This window comes from Diceros bicornis, chromosome 4, assembly GCF_020826845.1.
Source record: "Diceros bicornis minor isolate mBicDic1 chromosome 4, mDicBic1.mat.cur, whole genome shotgun sequence".
NCBI classification, from domain to species: domain Eukaryota; kingdom Metazoa; phylum Chordata; class Mammalia; order Perissodactyla; family Rhinocerotidae; genus Diceros; species Diceros bicornis.
Genome location: NC_080743.1, coordinates 37,172,728 through 37,190,791, shown reverse-complemented (window position 1 = coordinate 37,190,791; position 18,064 = coordinate 37,172,728). Strand labels below are relative to the sequence as shown.

The 18,064-nt window shown below is 36.3% G+C and overlaps 1 long non-coding RNA gene across 2 annotated transcripts in view; it reads left to right on the top strand.

Moving 5' to 3' along the window:
- LOC131404215 (uncharacterized) overlaps positions 1–18,064 on the top strand; it is a 300,648-nt gene that overhangs the window by 96,499 nt on the left and 186,085 nt on the right. The gene's annotated exons all lie outside the window — the stretch shown is intronic.

Below are 18,064 nucleotides of genomic sequence, written 5' to 3'. Positions count from 1 at the left end.
ATGGAGAGTAAAACAGATTCAGGTAGAATATTTTAGATATAGTGAAATCCAACAGCAATTTCTTCAATGATGTAAATGTTCTATATTCATGCTGTTCACTTGAAATGTGGCTAGTATGACTGAGGTTCTCAATTTTTAATTTTAGTTAATTTAAATATTAATAATAAATTTAGTAAATTTAATTTAATTAGTATAAATAGCCATGTGTGGCTAGTGGCTACCATATTGGAGAGTGCAGCAAAGCTGTTGCAGTAATTCAAGCAAGAGACGATAGCAGAGGATGGAAAGAAACAGAAGGATTTGAGAGAAATTATGAGACAAAATTCTAGAGGATTTGATGATGGCTTAGATAGGAGAATGAAGAAGAGGGAAGAATCAGGATGACTTGTTGGTTTCCGGCTTACATAGTTGGATTCACAGTGATGTCATTCACCAAAAGTAGGAGCATAGTAAATACTACCTTTTGGGTGGGGATCATGATTTCAATAATGGGCTTTTTGAGTTTCAGGTATCTTGGAGATATCCAAGTAAGGTTATCAGGTAAGCAGTTGTATTCATTAATCTGGAGTCAGAAGAGAACTCTGGGTTAGAGATCTAATTTTATGAATACAATTTTATGAATTATATGAGGCGTGAGTGTGCATGAGACAGCCTAGAGAAAGAATTTGGAATGAAAAAAGAAAGGAAGATAAAATGCACTTTAAGAAGCTCCGACTTTTAACGGTGAGTACAGAAAAATGAATAATTCCATGATGAACACTTGGAGAATATCATGTCATTATTTTTCTCTCTTTGTGACTCAAATTTGTTTATAAAATGAACGGCCTGAAGAATTTTGATAAACCCCAGTCATCCCTAAGAAAAAATGCTATTCCTTTTCATTTCAGATATTGGTGGTTCTACAGAGAATATAATTCTATGTTTCTGCATGGTTAGAGCTTTATCAGTAAATTTTATTGGAACTTAGGCTAATAGACAAGCCTTGGAAATTAAAAGATGACTCAATACGTTTTGAGAAGTCTAGAGAGATTTCTTTACATTGATGTATGTGTTTGCAATTCAAAGGGGGATAAAATCAGAAATCACGGAAATATTACAAGGTGTGTAAACTCAGAGACATTTGTCTTATCTTCCCCTTGTAGACATTTATTTACATTTCATTGAGTAAGAACCCAGGAGTCTTTCCCTTCTCTTCCCAAGGAGAATTTTTGGTAATAGGCGATATCTCCCTCTCTCATGAGGGGAAAGGTGCAACATATATAAGCTGCCGTATTCATATTTTAGGTTCCTCTCCTAAGCTGCAGACCCTTTTGAATGCATAGAGTTGTCCATCTGACTTGCATTGAATAGACCCAGAGGAAGGGAAGATTAGGGCAAAGGGAACCAATGCAATTATTGCTGCAGGAAATAATAATTGTCCTTGATCAGGAAATCTCATGTTTACTTTTAGGAAAATATGAACTGGTACATTAAAACAGCTATTTTGCTAACACATGTTGCTCTTTGGGCAATTCTTCAATATAAGTAGATGTTCTGGTTGGAATTAAGTAGAGATGGAATTATCTTTAGAAAGATGTAAAAAACTTTAAAATTTTCTATCTATATAATCTTACACTACTTTGAACCACCATGATACATCCCTCATATTTAATGGTGCTTAACTTATTTTCCCTAACTTTAGTCTCATTTGTGTATTCATAGTAGTCCCAATTAAAATCATAAGTGAATTAAAGACAAGTGTTATATCATACTTATTTTTACATTTACTTGTGTTTTATTTTACCACAATGAATGTTTGTATAATCTAAATTGAATTGGCTAGTTTACATGTGATTTTAAAACCTATACACGTAGTCCTGAAGTTAGTGACGAAAGCCTCATCTCACTCTCCCCCACCCAAGTCTCCCATACCTCTATATTATTTACATGAATCTACTCAAACTATTCCTTTGGGAATATTTAGCAGACAATTCTACTTCACGTATAGACGAATAAGGTTTGGATTTGTTGAATAAATTTATGATTTGGACAAGGAAAAAAGACTCTAAATTATTACATTAGTCATACTTATTATTCCATGAATATTTAAGACTTCTGAGAAGTGGTTTTATTGTGTCTTTCCCAAAAGATAAGTAATTTGGTCTTACAAAGAAACAGTTTTCTATAGAATAGAAGAGGAAAGAATATTCATAGATTTTTTTTTTCTTTCCTTCTGAGAATTTTATTTTTATGCTTTCCATAACACTTTAGTTGAAGAGATGTAGGTGTATTCATTGTAAGAAGTTGTTTCTTTTGGTGTATAATTTCTTCAGGTGGCATTTTCTCACTGATAATTTTCCCCAGAGCAATTCTATCTATATAAAATTGCATCTAGATATTGGCTGCCCCATTGAATTCTGGCGGTACCATCAAGGAAATCTTGTTACTGAGTGTGTCTAAAATTTGCTGGGATTGTATCTCAAGTATTATGTGGTTAAATGAAAGTAATATCAATGAGAGAACATCTAAGCTTTCTTAAGCCTATGGTTAAATGGCAGGGGCTGTAAAAAAAGGAGTGAGTTAATGGCCCTAATATAAATACCAAGAAGAGCGATAAGCGCCAGTGAATTCTTGCTCTATGATTCGTTTTTAACTTTGAAAGTATTTTAGAAAGCTTACCTCCTTCCTTCTTCCATTGGAAGAGAGGATAATTCCCCAGTTTCTTCTAGGCCTAACTTGGAACTCAGGTTATTGATAACATATATTTCCCAAGCCAAAGTAAGTATACCTTCACTGCTAATATTAATTATTTACACACTGAGAAAAATCGTTCAAACTTTGACTCAATCTCAGGATTTCGACGTCTCTTCAGAAAAGAGTAAATAGACATAAAATATCTATCCATGCTCTTTCTGCATAGGTTCTCTATCTATAGAACAGTTTATGAGTGTATGTATTTTCGCTGAATGGTAAAATATGCTGTAAAATCTCTCAAAAAATTTTTAAATATTGGAGAGAAATGATTTATAAGTTAAATAAATATCAACATCTTCTATACGCCAGACATTGGGCTTACCTTTTAATGAGAAGAAAAAAACAACAGACAAAGGAATGTATAATATGACAGGGTTAATAAATGTTATGGAGAAAAATAAAGCAAAGAAGGATAGGGGATAGGTTGCTTGTGGGAGGTTATATCATCTTAGATAATGTGGACAGGAAAGGCTTCATTGACAAGGTTCCTTTTAGAAACAAATTAATTGGATTACGGGAATAGAAAAATTGGAGGAAGAGGAATTTAAAAAGCCCTGAGGATTGAATGTGATTGTTTTCCTCAAAAAATAGCATGGGAGTCAGTGTGGCTGCCATGGACCAGAAGAGAGACAAGAGATCAGGTCAGCGATATAGCCAAGTGCCTACTTTCACCGAACATTTTTTGATCATGTCAAGCATTTAGGTTTTACCCTGTGTGAGACTGGGGTCCATTGGAGGGGTTTGAGCTGAGGGAGAATATTTTACCACATTTTAAAAACATTAGTCTGCTTCATGGAGAACAAACTGTAAAGGAACAAGTATGGAAGAAGGACTTCTCCATGGAAGATGTGATAGTGGCTTGGACAATATGGTGGCAGTGAGGCAGTGAGACTTGGGTTTTATTTTAAATGAAGACAGTTACACCACTGACAGGTTAGATGTGGGGTCTGAAAGGAAGAACGATGCTTTAAATTACACAGGTAGAAAAAAATATAGGAGGTCAAGATTTGGGGAAAAGAAATCATTTTGGAGACATGTTAAATTTGAGGTAGTTTAACTCCCCAAAGGAGATTTAATTTAAGCAGTTGGATAGAAAAGTATAGACTTCAGGTGAGAGATCAGGGAAAGAGAGACAATTTGGTGGTCAGAAATTTATAGATAATATGTAAGTCTCATGAGTTCAAGTGAGATCTGGGGAGTAAAGATTGAAGTAAAAGAGAAGAGGACTCAAGACAGAGCCCTGGATCTCTCCTACACTTAGAGACAAGAGAGCTGATAAGTAACCAGCAAAGATTGAGAAGGAGTATCTAGTGACAGAGGAGGAGAACCAGGAAAGAATAGTGTTGCAGAGTTCAAATAAAGAATAACCTTCAAGAGGGAGGCGTTATCTCTGTCAAATGCTTCTGAAAAGCCAAGTAAGAAAAAGATGACATTTGATCATAAGTTTTAACAATGTGTAGGACATTGAAAGAGGCATTCTTCCACGTGTGTACATATGAAGTTATTTGCATATTTTGTAGTAGCTTTGGTGGCTTTGGTACAAATCCACTGTAATATCTGGAGCAGCAGCTCATGGGCAAATTTTAAGTAATTAAATCCCGAAGTAAATGTAAATATTTCTATGTCTTGCTCATAAGTAGCAATATAACCCAACAAATAATGGATTATACAAATGTTGTGCCAAAGCTGAATTTGGGGAGGAAACTGGAAAGAAATGCATTGTTCTATATAAGAAAATAGGAAGAATTTGCTTTAAAAAATATTTTATTTCTGGCTTTGCCTTTTGTATTTAATCTACACAGAGAGAGAGAGATGTGACACAGAAGAGAGGGGGAGTGGAAGGCTATGGAGACATAGAGGATGACAAAAGGAAGCTGCAGAAAGACTGAGTAAATTCTTTTATACCAAAGATACTTAATATTCAATTTTATATTTGTAACTTATAAACCCCTTTACCATACCAAACTTTCTGTAAAATCTACTACATCTATGGAGAGCTTGTGTGAGTATTTTGTCTTTATTTGAATTGAAGGAATGGAGCTGAGTTGCAAATTTATACCAATTTCTGGACATAGAAAAAGTTGCAAAGAGGAGAAACAGGGTGTAGAGCAGAGGGTAAGAATTCAGTGGGAGAGGACTGGTGCCAGATGTAATCATGTCGATAACAGCAGCATCACAGGAATTTCATAAACAAAGGGAAAACCATTAGACTAACCACGAATATGGCATGGAGATTCAAAGCCAACTTACCTCAAAGCTTTAAAGACCTTGTGACCTAAGCTGTCACCTGGATAATATAAGAGGTTAGTAAAAACAGATGTACTTTTCAAAGAGAAAATCTATATACCACTTTCATTAAAAGACATTGCTTGGTTAATTATTAACTTTCTCTAAAGAGCCAATTATTTTAAAAAATGTATGAATAGTGATATGAAATAAAAGGGGGAAAAATCACTAAGGTACACCTTAAATAGGTCACCATTATTTATGGTAGAATTAAGCCAGATAGGCCAGAGACATGGTTAAGGTCAAGATTTAAAAGAATAAATAATGAATGAAGTCATCTCTGTTAAGTTGAACATTCCCTATCTGTGGCATTCTAGTATCTTTAGGTTTGCAAATACACTCTAAAAAATTTCTAGAGTTTGTCACAGAGCTTTGGGAATGAAGGCCTTGTAAATGTTAGAAGTTTTTTCAGGATGAGGTTTTGGGATGGTTTGGTTCTTAGATATTTGAAATCATGAGTTCTTAAGAATTTTCTGTCTATTTAAACATAAACATTCCTTCCTGCTTCCAAATCCAATGTTATAGGGATGTGGATGATTGCCTACAACACAGCCTTCAATTAAGTACTGATTTTAACCTGTTACTACTTCCTTTTCCTTTATTTAAAAATTTTCAGTGATATTTCTGGTATCTGCAGATTTTAAACGTGTTTATTTCTATCTAGCTCTTTGCACAGGCACTATGCTTCTTTTCTTCCTGACTGGCTTCAGTGACTCTAAATTTCCCTACAACATGAGGGCTATGTAGTTCTATAAGCAAAGTGATTTAATAAAGATCAGTATTTTGATTGATTGATAATTTGCATACAGAGCATTAAATTTTTTAAATAAACTTTTAGAATAGTTTTAGAATTATAGGAAAATTGCAAATAGTACAGAGATGCCCATATACTTGGAACTCAGTTTCATCTGCTATTAGCATCTTCTATTAGGATGGTACATTTGTCACAATTAACAACCGAGATTGATATATTATTATTCAAGTCCATACTTCATTCAAATTTCCTTATTTTTCTCCAACTGTCCTTTTTCTATTTCAGGATCTCATTCAAAATACCACATTAATTTTAGTTGTAATGGCCCCTCAGCGTCCACTTGGCTGAGACAGTTTCTCAGATTTTCCTTGTTTTTGATAACCTTGACAGTTTTAAAGACTGATCCTCTAATTTTTGGAATGTCCTTCAATTGAGATTTGTCTGGTGTTGTTCCTGGACTGGAGTTATGTGTTTTTGGCCGGGAGACCCCAGAGCTGAAGTGCCATTTCAGCACATCATACCAAAGATACAGACTGTCAACATGACTTAGCACTATTGATTTTGGTTTTGATCATCTGGCTGCGATAGTGTCTCTCAGGTTTATCCACTGTAAAGTTAGTCTTTTCCCACTTTCCATACTCTACTCATTGGAAGGAAGTCACTATGTGTAGCCCCCACTTAAGGAGTGGAGAGTTACACTCCACCTCTTGGAGAAGAGAATATCTACCTAAATTATTTGGAATTCTTCTTCACAGAATATTTGTCTATTCTTCCCCATTGATTTGTTTATTCAATATTTTATTTATATTAGTATGGAGTCATTGGTATTTATTTTCTATTTTGAGTTATATGATCTAATATCACTTTATTTGTTTTATTGCTCAAATTGTTGCAGTTTTGGCCATTGGGAGGTCTTTGCATTGGCTCCTGTGTCCCACTGACATACCCTAATCAATGTGTTGTGTTTTTTCTTTGTTTGCTTTGTTTTTGAGCATCTTCTTACTTTCTGCTACTAAAAGAAGCTCTAGGTTCATCTTGTATATTTACTGACTTAGTTCTAGAATCATCCATTTCTCTGAGGAACCCTGGTTTCTTTTTTTTTTGGAGAATGGTATCAGAAATCAAGATCTGGGCCCAAGTGTGCTTGTTGCTACTAGGGTGTCATGCTTATAGGCCATCTCAGATGACAGAATTAGCAAATATATGTATATATACTAACCCATGTATAGATACATTTCTATAAATATTTCTATATGCAAACATATGTATCTATACTAAGAAAAACATAAGTTCATACTAATGTCTCCAACTTTAATTAGTCACTACAAAGATCATTGTAGACTTCTCCCCTTGCTTATCTGTAAACTTGTATGCCCACTGTGAGAAACCTGGCTCCCATTGTCTGCCATCACTTTATTTAACTGGTCAATTTCTGGTATACAAATATAGTGATCTCAGAATTGTTAACCCTGAGCCACTGATAGAAAATAACTTTATCAACTAGTGCTTATATACGCTTCCTTTTGCCTTTAGTCTTACAGATCTTAGTGATTCCCAAAGTTAATTAGGTCAGCACCATTTCCTCCCACCTTCTTCAGTGAAGTTGTTTCATAACATTTGTAATAAAGTTAGACTGTTCTGTCACGTTCTACACTCAATTCTGGGATCTACTGATCTTCTAAATGATATTGTTGAAATTTGTGTGTTAAGGTTCTCTCTTAGGGCTGTACAGTTTTGTGTTTTGGCAAATGCTTAATGTCATGTATCAACAATTACAGTATAAGGCAGAAAAGCTTCAGCAACCTAAAAAAATCCTCTGTGCTCCACCCAATCAACTCTCTGTCCCGTCGCTGAATTCTTGGCAACTACTGGTCTTTTCACCATCGTTATAGATTTTCTTTTTCCAGAATGTCATATGATTGGAATAATATATTATGTAGCTCCTTCAGACTGGCTTCTTTCACTTAGCAATGTACAGTTAAGATTCATCCATGTCTTTTCATGGCTTGATAGCTATTTTCTTTCTTTCTTCTCCTTTTTTTTTTTTGAGGAAGATTGGCCTTGCACTAACATCTGTTGCCAATCTTCCTCTTTTTCTTTTTTCTCTCCAAAGCCCCAGTACATAGTTGTAGCATCCTAGCTGTGGAATTGTGGCTCTTCTGTATGGGACTCTGCCTAAGCATGGCTTGATGAGCGGTGAGTAGGTCTGCCCCAGTATCTGAACTGCTGAACCCTGGGCCGCTGAAGTGGAACACATGAACTTAACCACTACACCACCAGGCTGGTCCTCCTATTTTCTTTTTATTATTGAATAATATTCCATTCTATGGGTATATTATAATTTGTTTACCCATTCAGCTCTTGAAGGACATCTTGTCTGCTTCCAGTTGGCAGCTATAAATATTAAGGTTTTTGAGTAGACATAACTTTTCAAATAAATTGAGTAAATACCTAGAAGCATGATTTTTGGATGCTTATCTTTGTAAGAAACTATCAAACTGTGTTCCAAAGTGCTTGTGAATTTGCATTCTCACCAGCAATGAATGAGAGTTCCTGTTGCTCCCCCTCTTCACCAACAATGGTATTGTCAATTTTTTTTTTAAAAATTATTTTAACCATTCTGATAGGTGCATAGTGGTGTCTCACTGTTGTTTTAATTTATATAGAACATTTTATTAAGCCTATTCACAGTCCCCTTTTTTGTCAGCCAGGATTTTATTTAATATTTTATTACTTTTCCTCATTCTAGCCAGTTTAATCATTGTTAAACTTTACTTCTTAAAAAGAGAAAATTTTTTACCCGTTGTTAATGGTTAAAACACAGTTGTACATATAAGCCACATCAGCAACATTTAAGTATATTGAAATAAATTATACATGCAAAGGAAGCAGCTGCAGCAAGAACAGTGCACATTACAGATTTATTAAAAATGAAAAGAAAAACAAAACTATGAGGTATTATTATGCTAAGTGTCCTACTAAGGTTGTCTAGTACTGATGGCATGTCTTCCAAATCTTGAATTGTCAGAATTTCTGATGCCACTTTGTGTTCCTTTTAGTTAGTTTATGTTGCTGATGCAACGTCCAGTGGGGAGAAAAATAATGCAAACCACGGTTGTCAGTTTTGGCATTATTTGGAAAGAAAATAAACGGGAAAGTGAACAACTGATGTAAGTGATATTTGGCATTGCTTTCAACACAGCTTTCAGAAAGGATGTCTTCAGCTGTTGCCAAAACTTGTCCGTATGATATTCCTCAAATGAGCAATTTTGCATGAAGCTCAGGTGACTTAACAGCTGTGAACCCTTTATGAAGGCATTTTGCACATCTCTTTGCTTAATTGATAGAATTATACTGTGTGGGAGATTAGAAGTGATCTAATCTCCTTATTTAACAGATGAAAAAATTGAAGCTCTGAAAGACCTGGCTACTTGTAAAAATCACACAAATTGTCTAATAGATATGGAGTGAGAAGCCCAGTGTCTCAACTCCACTCTACGCTTTTTTTTTTCTCCCATGGAAATGCAGAGGAGTGGGCAAAACACATACACAATATGCAGTTTAAGGTAGAGAGAGAGGTTGACTCTGGAAGATGTCCCAGGACATTGGATACTCAGGGAGATTTATGGTCCAGAGTCAAGTACCTCTGAGCCCCCTTTGTTTGTTTAAGTAAAGGGCTTTTCTGATTTGAACAAGCAGAATTAGTCCTAAACATTGGATTCTCATTTCAGTTCTGACTGAAGTACTGACTGTTCTGTATCTTTGTATAAATTTTTCGATCTTGGTTATATATTGAGCACCTAATCACCAGTCACAGATACCAACAATGATATGTTCTTGTGTTGGTTGTTATTCTATTCCTGCTTTATTTCACTAACTTCATCTTGTCCCTAGGATCACATTCAGAAATAAATTACTCACACATAAACCTTTGTCTTAGGCTCTGCTATTAGGGGAAGCAAGCTAAGGCAAACATCAAAATAATACATATTTTTAAAATGCACAATTTTCAGTCCTGCTACTCAGTTGCAAAAGTTTGAGCTTTTTTACCTTCTTTTGTGATGATTATCTCTATATTTCTAATGATATTCTTATTATTTTTTTCTTTGATTGGTCCATTTAACAGCAATGAAAATTTAGCTTACTTGCGTAATCAACCCAAAGTCCTCTTCCTCATCTTCTTAAAATATCAACTTCACTATTTTTAGTTAAATCAGAAATCACCACTTTCTTTGTTGTTGTTGTTGTTCTTTGTTGTCTTTATTGTTGTTAGTGCTGTGGAGTCAATTCCAACTCCTTGTGACCCTGTATATAGCTGAGTGGAACCCCCCCTGCCTGGTCTTTTTGCACCATCTTTCACCTTCTGGAGCTATATCAGACAGGGCTCCACTGCTATGCACAGCGTTTTCATGGCCAATTTTTTCAGAAGTGAGTGGCCAGGTCCTTCTTCGTAGTCTGTCTTAGTTTGGAAGCTTCACTGAAACCTGTCCACCATGGATGACCCTGCTGGTATTTGAAATACCAGTGGCATACCTTTCAGCATCACAGCAACACGCAGCTGCCACAGTATGACAACTGACTGATGGGTGGCGTGGTTCCCTGACTGGGAAACGAACCTGGGCCTCAGTGGTGAGCACACCAAATATTAACCACTAGACCACCAGGGTTGGCTTTTTTTTTTTGTTTTTCAGCTTTATGATGATGTAAATACTGTTCACTCCAAAGCTATATTTATACTTCTTTTGTTGAAAAGGCTGTTTTGCATCCCTGAATTAACTTACCTTTTATTTCACTTGCATAATTTTGTACATACCTATCCATAATTCCTTCTATATGTTCTATAACTTCATAGTATCTTTTCTAATGTGTCACTTTTTTTCTGAAGATCATCACAGGATTCTCTGGGCTCCTGCTGCCATCTGGATGGATGTGTGTGTTGTCAAGGCTCCTCTTGGCCTCTCTCTATTTCTGGGATGCTCCCTCCCACACCTCATGCTTTTGGAAGCATGGCCTCCAGTGATTCCTAAGAAAGATTACATGGGAAGAGAAATTCTTGAGTCCTTCCATGTCTAAAACATGTGTTTAAAAATGTTTATCCTTATTTCCTATTTTATTAATAATTTGGCTGGTTATAGCATTCTGGGTTGAAAATATTTTCCCTTGGAGGCATAGCAAATTTGATTTTAATACTTTCTAGAGCATTAATATAATACTATTTCTCAATATACGGTCTATATTCAAATTTCTTCTAATATCCTTCAATGTGAGATTTTTTTCTTTCTTTCTTTCTTTCTTTTCTTTTGGAGAGATCCAAGGTTCTTTAGTTTCTTTTAATCTAGAACATTTTTTAGGTTCTTTTCCTTGTAAGATAGTTTTTGAAGGCTAAATGCCAGTTGTTTTACAGACTGTCTCTCAATTTGTTTATGTGACTATTTTCCCATTATTAAATTGAGATTAAACAGTTTTGGCAGGTGATATCAAATTTCTCAACGCATCACAACAAGAAGCACAAGATGTCAGCTTATCTTATTAGTGAACTTGAGTTTGAGTATTTGAAAAATATACAGATATTTCAGATAATCATATATATTGCAAATAATCAAATATATATGTATGTATATATAATTATATATATGTGTATATTTCTCTAAAAGTTTTTTCTTATTTTCTGATTTTCTTTTTATTTTTTAATAGCACCCTGCTCTTGTTATATGATTGTTATACCTTCTTACATCTCTGGGTGTGCAAACTTTTTTCTCTTGTTTTCTTCTGCTGTCTCTAGGATCTCTATTTCCTCTGAAACTACATATTTTTTCCAATTTTTATTCTGGTGTCTCTCTCTCTTTTTTCTCCTCTCTTTTCTCCTCTCTCCCCTTTCCTCCCATTATGTTGGAGGATTTTCTCATATGTCTGGGAATCTTTGCTTGTCCATTCATATTTAAGAGTGTAGTACTTAAAAAAAGAAAACTAACTGGAAAGTGCTTATACTATCCTTGTTGGTTTATAGACTGCATTTTAGGATGATTGGGAGAAATTGTTTCATTAAAGTTTAGGTGCAGGAGCAAGCCATTAATTTAAAGGACCTCCAAATAGCGGTTTGTAGAGTTCTCCTCTGTGGTGTGTCCATTTTCTTGAGAGATGAACGCTCTATTCTCCTGCTTAGCTCCTGGGGTTCAGCATCTGAAGGAGAGAAGAAGATTTGGTGATCTGTTGGCAAGTTAAAAAAATTTTTTATATCTCCTTTTTCCAACCTCCCAAATCATCATATCTATTTCTTTAGTATTAAGTGTATCCTGTTCAATTCTCCTGATAATAAACTTGTTACCCGTCTCAGAGGCATACATGTGGCTGATGTCATTTTTGAGTGCAGAGATATTCTGGTTTGATGCTTACAATTCTTCAATTGACTCCCCTATTTTGAGCCCTATACTTGACATATGCATTTATCAACTCATTAAATACTTTTCTCAAGCAAATCAGTTACCACTTGTCATCTTTGCAAAAAATTTGTTGAACTCTGTCATCAAGTAATGAAACTTAACGCTTTCTCTTTATGCTCACAATTTTATTGGTTTTATTTCTTACAATAATTTTGGTTGGAACCTGAATATGAGAAGAAATAAACATAAAAGTCAAGCTGCCATCTTCAGCTAGAAGTTTCTGCTCTCCTTTTTTGAACACCTAACATGGATAGTCTCTGTGCCCCATACTTTAGTTGTATGTAATCATTACAAGTCTGATATATAGGTACTATATCGTACCTATTTTACAGATGTGGTGACTGAGGTTCACTGAGACTTGGTAGGGAGTAAAAGATTGTAAACTGATTATTATCAGTTTGTCTTTTCCCACCCACACCTGTTTTCTACCTTTTTTACTCTGGTCTGTGCCTCAAGAAGTTGAGCCTTATGGAATGCATCTCTGTTACCAGTTCCCCTGGTTGGGTTTAATCAGTGGATGCCAATGGTAGATTAGAGTGCAAGAAGAAAGAATGTTTTAGGTGTTTTTTCCTTCTCCTTTCTACTTGAGATTTTGGAAGGAGCTGCATCTCTCCATAACTACAGTTGCTCCCAGTTGGTCCCTCCTCCAACTCCTTCTCCTCTTCCTCCTCTTCCTCCTCTGTTCCAGCTCCCAAGGAAATTAATGGCTTACTGCCAACGCTAGTGTAGGATGCTTCAGCATCCCTTGCTGTTCTCCTTATTGCGCATACTCTGCAAGTAATCTCTTCCTTAACTTCCCTTTATTTGAAACATCTAAGTTGAGTTTTGTTTCTGATCGAAGTTGAACTTTCAAAGAGGTAGAGTTTGATACATGCTATATTTTTTCTTACTCCAGAACCCAAGTACTTATACACTGAACTATATGGCTGACACCCTGCATTATAGGCACACAGAGTTCATTAAAGACTGTTATTCATATGTGAAGGAATTGAAGATATGTTTCGGGTACAGAAAATTATATCACATTCAGTAAAAAAAATGTAGAACATATCTTCATTAACATTCAAGGCTCAAATGGTAAAATTATATCAAAGAAGCAACTAGAAATATACAAAACAGCTACAAAATTTACCTAAACAGATAAAAAACACATTATGTGCACCAATTAGAGGACCTGAAATTATAGCATTGACAGGTTGTACAAATTCTGTGTAGGGACTCTGCAAAACGTGAAGGTCTGGAAAGGACATGGTAGAAATGATATCTCTGCTGAGCCAAAGTTTCCACCCCACACCGTCCTGCTCCATCTCCAGTCATAGCCATTTGTGAAGGAATGAAATAGAATAGATGGTGTAGCTATAGAAAGTGCTGTCCTAATTACATGCCAAGTTTGGGTTTCCTTCTTCCTGTTCTTTTGTCAAAATCTCATGAGGATATTTTACTTTTTTTTTTTGTGAGGAAGATCGGCCCTGTGCTAACATCTGCCAACCCTCCTCTTTTTTTGCTGAGGAAGACTGGCCCTGGGCTAACACCCGTGCCCATCTTCCTCCACTTTATATGGTACCCCGCATATGCAAGCATGGCTTGCCAAGTGGTGCGTTGGTGCACGCCCGGGTCCCAACCGGCAAACCACAGGCCACTGCAGCGGAGCGCGCGCACTTAACCACTTGCGCCACCGGGCTGGCCCCGTGGCTTGGTGGTTAAGTGCGCGCGCACCGACTCACCGCTTCTCCAGCCATGCTGAGGCCGCGTCCCACATACAGCAACTAGAAGGTTGTGTAACTATGACATACAACTATCTACTGGGGCTTTGGGGGAAAAAATAAATACATAAAAATTAAAAAAAAAAAATCCCATGAGGAGCTTATGTGTAGTGCAAGCCATTCAAAAACTACTAATATTTACAACAGAGTCATTTTCTGTCCATCAATTCTGACCCTCCCTAATACATTTGATATTATCATGTTCTCCAGCTGCGTAAAATAATAAGGTCCTTTTTTATTATGGTACACTATTAAGCTCAGACCAAATTAGTCTTCTTAGAATATTTACTTCTCATAAGAGTGCAAAGATTTATCTGTGAGAAAGAGATATGATATAGGTGCAAGGTCAGGCCCTGTCTTCTAAGAGGTTCTAATTTAGTTGCAAAAATTCTCTGTCATATGTTTTTCTGTTTTACTCAAATTCTCTTATTTCAACCTCAATTTGTTTTGTCTTGTTTGTTTAGCCTAAACTATTACAAAAATATATTGTTCTCCCAAACTGCCGCTCTTAATACTTCTATTTCATTCTCATACTGAGAGAGAATTTACCACACTAGCATGCATACTGTCACTGACTAGGTGCCTCGAGAAACTCAAAGGAGGATTTGGAAGCAATTAACTGTTTTTTCAAGTTGTTTCTTTTCTTTTCATATGTTAAGGAGATGTAACCACCAGCCATCCTGAAACTGACCGAAGCCTCACCTCCAGAGCTATGGCCATGACCTTTCCCTTATTTTTAATGCAAAGATCTCTCCAGGAAGAGCTTAGGCCTCATTATGTGGATGCATGTTCTCCAATTGTGCCTGTGGAAGTGAATATTCGCCTCTCTCTCTCTCTTTTTTTTTTTTTGTGAGGAAGATCAGCCCTGAGCTAACATCCATGCTAATCCTTCTCTTTTTGCTGAGGAAGACCAGCTCTGAGCTAACATCTATTTCCAATCCTCCTCCTTTTTTTCTTCCCCAAAGCCCCCATAGATAGCTGTATGTCATAGTTGCACATCCTTCTAGTTGCTGTATGTGGGACGCGGCCTCAGCATGGCCAGAGAAGCGGTGCGTTTGTGCACGCCCGGGATCCGAACCCGGGCCGCCAGTAGCGGAGTGCGCGCACTTAACCGCTAAGCCATGGGGCCGGCCCTCGCCTCTCTTTTTTGAATATGCATTCCTGAACCGAAATAAAAGTTCCTGCTTCCCTTTGTTCGGGGACACCGTGACTTTGGAAATGATTCTTCACGGCCTCTTATTTGCTGCAAATACACTTTACTTTGTGAGACAACTTCCACTGGTGTAGAGTCTTATTTAACTTACCAGGAGGCGAGCCCACTTGGTTCGGTAACAAAATCACATAGTTTTCAACTTCCAAGCCAATTCTGATTTATTGGGAATGGTTTGTAGTGTGCTGACTTAAGCAATCTGAGGCAGAGTGGGAAAGTATGCTAATACTGATTGCCGAAGCCTGTCAATAGTATCCTTGTGCAGAGTGACAGCATTCAAACTACATGCTTTCCATTCTTAGCCAAGGACCTTCTGCCTTATGGCAGTAGAATAGCATAATGGTTAAGAATACAAATTTGAAATCTGTCTTCCTGAGTCAAAAATCTGGCTCTAGAATATATTAGTTTTGTTAGCTTCAGATCAATTACTCAATCTCTCTGCCTCATGTTCCTCATCAGAAAAATGACAATAGTACTCCTATCAATTGGAAAGGGTTGTTATAAGGACTAAATCAGTCAATATGTATAAAGCACTTAGAACACAGCAAGTGCTACGTAACTGTTTGCTGTTATTACTATTCATACAGCATGTCTGCAATTTTCTGTCTTCCTTGTTGAAACTATCAGGAATAATTTTTCTCAATTTTTCTACTCTGCAGAGCCTTGCCCATTTTCTAAGACCCATCTTCAATGCTAACTTGCCAGATCACACAGTCACAATCAAACGTCTATTCTTTGGGTGTCTTGAAGAGTTTATTTGCAGGTCCATTTAAAGTAGCTATTATATTCTCTTTTGTACTTTTACAGTATTGCTTATTCAGACGTTTTTCCTCCTCCCACTGTCTCTTCAGTTTGAATTATGTTGCAACATTCCATGTTATGATCATGTCTTTTTCTCAACAACAACAAAATTGTGTTACTTATTACCTTCTCAGTGACAGGACATTGTTGCTCATTTTTTTGGGTCCTTAAGTCATGATTTTATCAACATGAGGGCAAGAGTCAGGGATATGCTTCAAAGGGATGTGTGTCTCCTACAATTTTATGCAAGACTTGGTGTCTGAAATCATTATGTGTATTTTTTGCTCAGAAAGAGTATGTATCCCTCTGAATCTCAAATGTTGTGTGTGTGTGCTGTCGGGGGAAGAGGGAGAATCTCCCTCTGCCCTTTTCCTTAAGGTTCTTATGGCTGGCCAAGTAATTAACAAGACAGGTTAGCAGGAGAAAATAATACCAAGTTTAATAACATGTATACGTGGGAGAAACTCAGAAATGAGCAACTCGTCCCTCTGTCTAAGCTGCTTGCTTAAGTATTGCAGCTAAAGGCGAGGAGAGTGTTGGGAGTGGGTAGTGGCCTGGGACTTCAGAGGGCAGGAGGACAATTCTTTTCAGGGTCATCTATAGATAATGTGGTCAGGGAGAGACAGAGTTTTTTGATAAAAGAAGCTTGGTGCCTTTGCTATTGTAACCTCTATCCTACATTATCTTTATAGCCATCATGATAGAAGATCTGTTCCAGGAAGGAGCCACCATGTCAAATTCTTTAGGCAGTTAGTGGGGGAGGTCAAATGTCCCTTAGAGAAAACAATCAAGGTAAAGAGATATATTTCAGGGTGGCCAAATCTTGATCTCCCACAGTGCCTAGGTAAAGAATGGCTAATCTTTACAGTGAGTGAAATAAAAATGACATTTTGCTTGGCTTGTGTTCAATCTCTCTCTCTCTCTCTCTCTCTCTCTCTCTATATATATATATATATATAGACACATCATTTCAATGGAACTGGTTTAATTGAACTGATTATGAAATTAATTCAAAGAAGAGCGGAGCCTCATCTCATGAATAATAAATCAAGAACAAAGAGATGAAAGAGACAGACATTTCAAAGAAAATAGTGAAAAAAGGAATATAATGCTAAGGGAATAATTATATTGTGATGGACTATTCAGCCAGATGTAAGCTGCATCTATGACTCAAGAAAATTTGATTTAACTTACGTGTCGAAGAAACAAAGACCTGAGCATTTACAAGCAGAGATGAACAGATACTGTCAAATAGAAAAGTATGGAATGCTATAAGTGAAAGTTTTCAAGGAGAGACTGAAAGAAATGGATCATGGTAAAGCAAGTATCAGATTTAAATTTAAAAGAAATAAATGGTATTGTGTTATATATCTACTTGGAAAACACAATACTCAACAAAAAAAAGTTAGTGAACAAAGAATTTTGAGAATAAAGAAAGAAAAGAAAATTAAAAGAAACTAAAAGAGGGAGAATAAAAGAGGTAAATGCCATTCGGCCACAAATGGATGTGCTGAGAACATTGCTCCAAAGCTCTGTATCATTCAACAATGAGAATCTAAATCAGAAGTTCCAAGTTTTGGTTTTTGCTATACAATAGGCTTTCTTAGCAATTTCTTTTGAGATTTCACTTTTTTTCTCTCATGAAAGTCGTCAAGCTTCTAATGACCTATCTAGGTAGAAGGAGCAAGATGAATCTCAGCTAGTTGTTAATTGCTTTTTTAGCTGGAAAGTAGAAAACTAATCTCCCTGACATTTTGTCATGGATCAGGTATAATTCTTGAACCTTCATATACATTATCTCATGCCCTCTTTGAAAGAGTTCTCTGAGTTACAAGTATCTATGCCTTTCAGGGGCTACATTCTTTGCCCTGATATATAAGTTTCAGGTAACTTTTCCATGTAACAACTCCAAACACTCCAAACCATTAACGTGTATGCTTGCACATTTTATATCCTCCCAGTACTACACTTGTAGATGTATACAGTTAATCAGAAATAACTTACAGGTAATATTCCAGTAAAGTATTGTCACATATTTTCTATTTTACTAGACAAATGACAAAAAAAAAAATTTAAT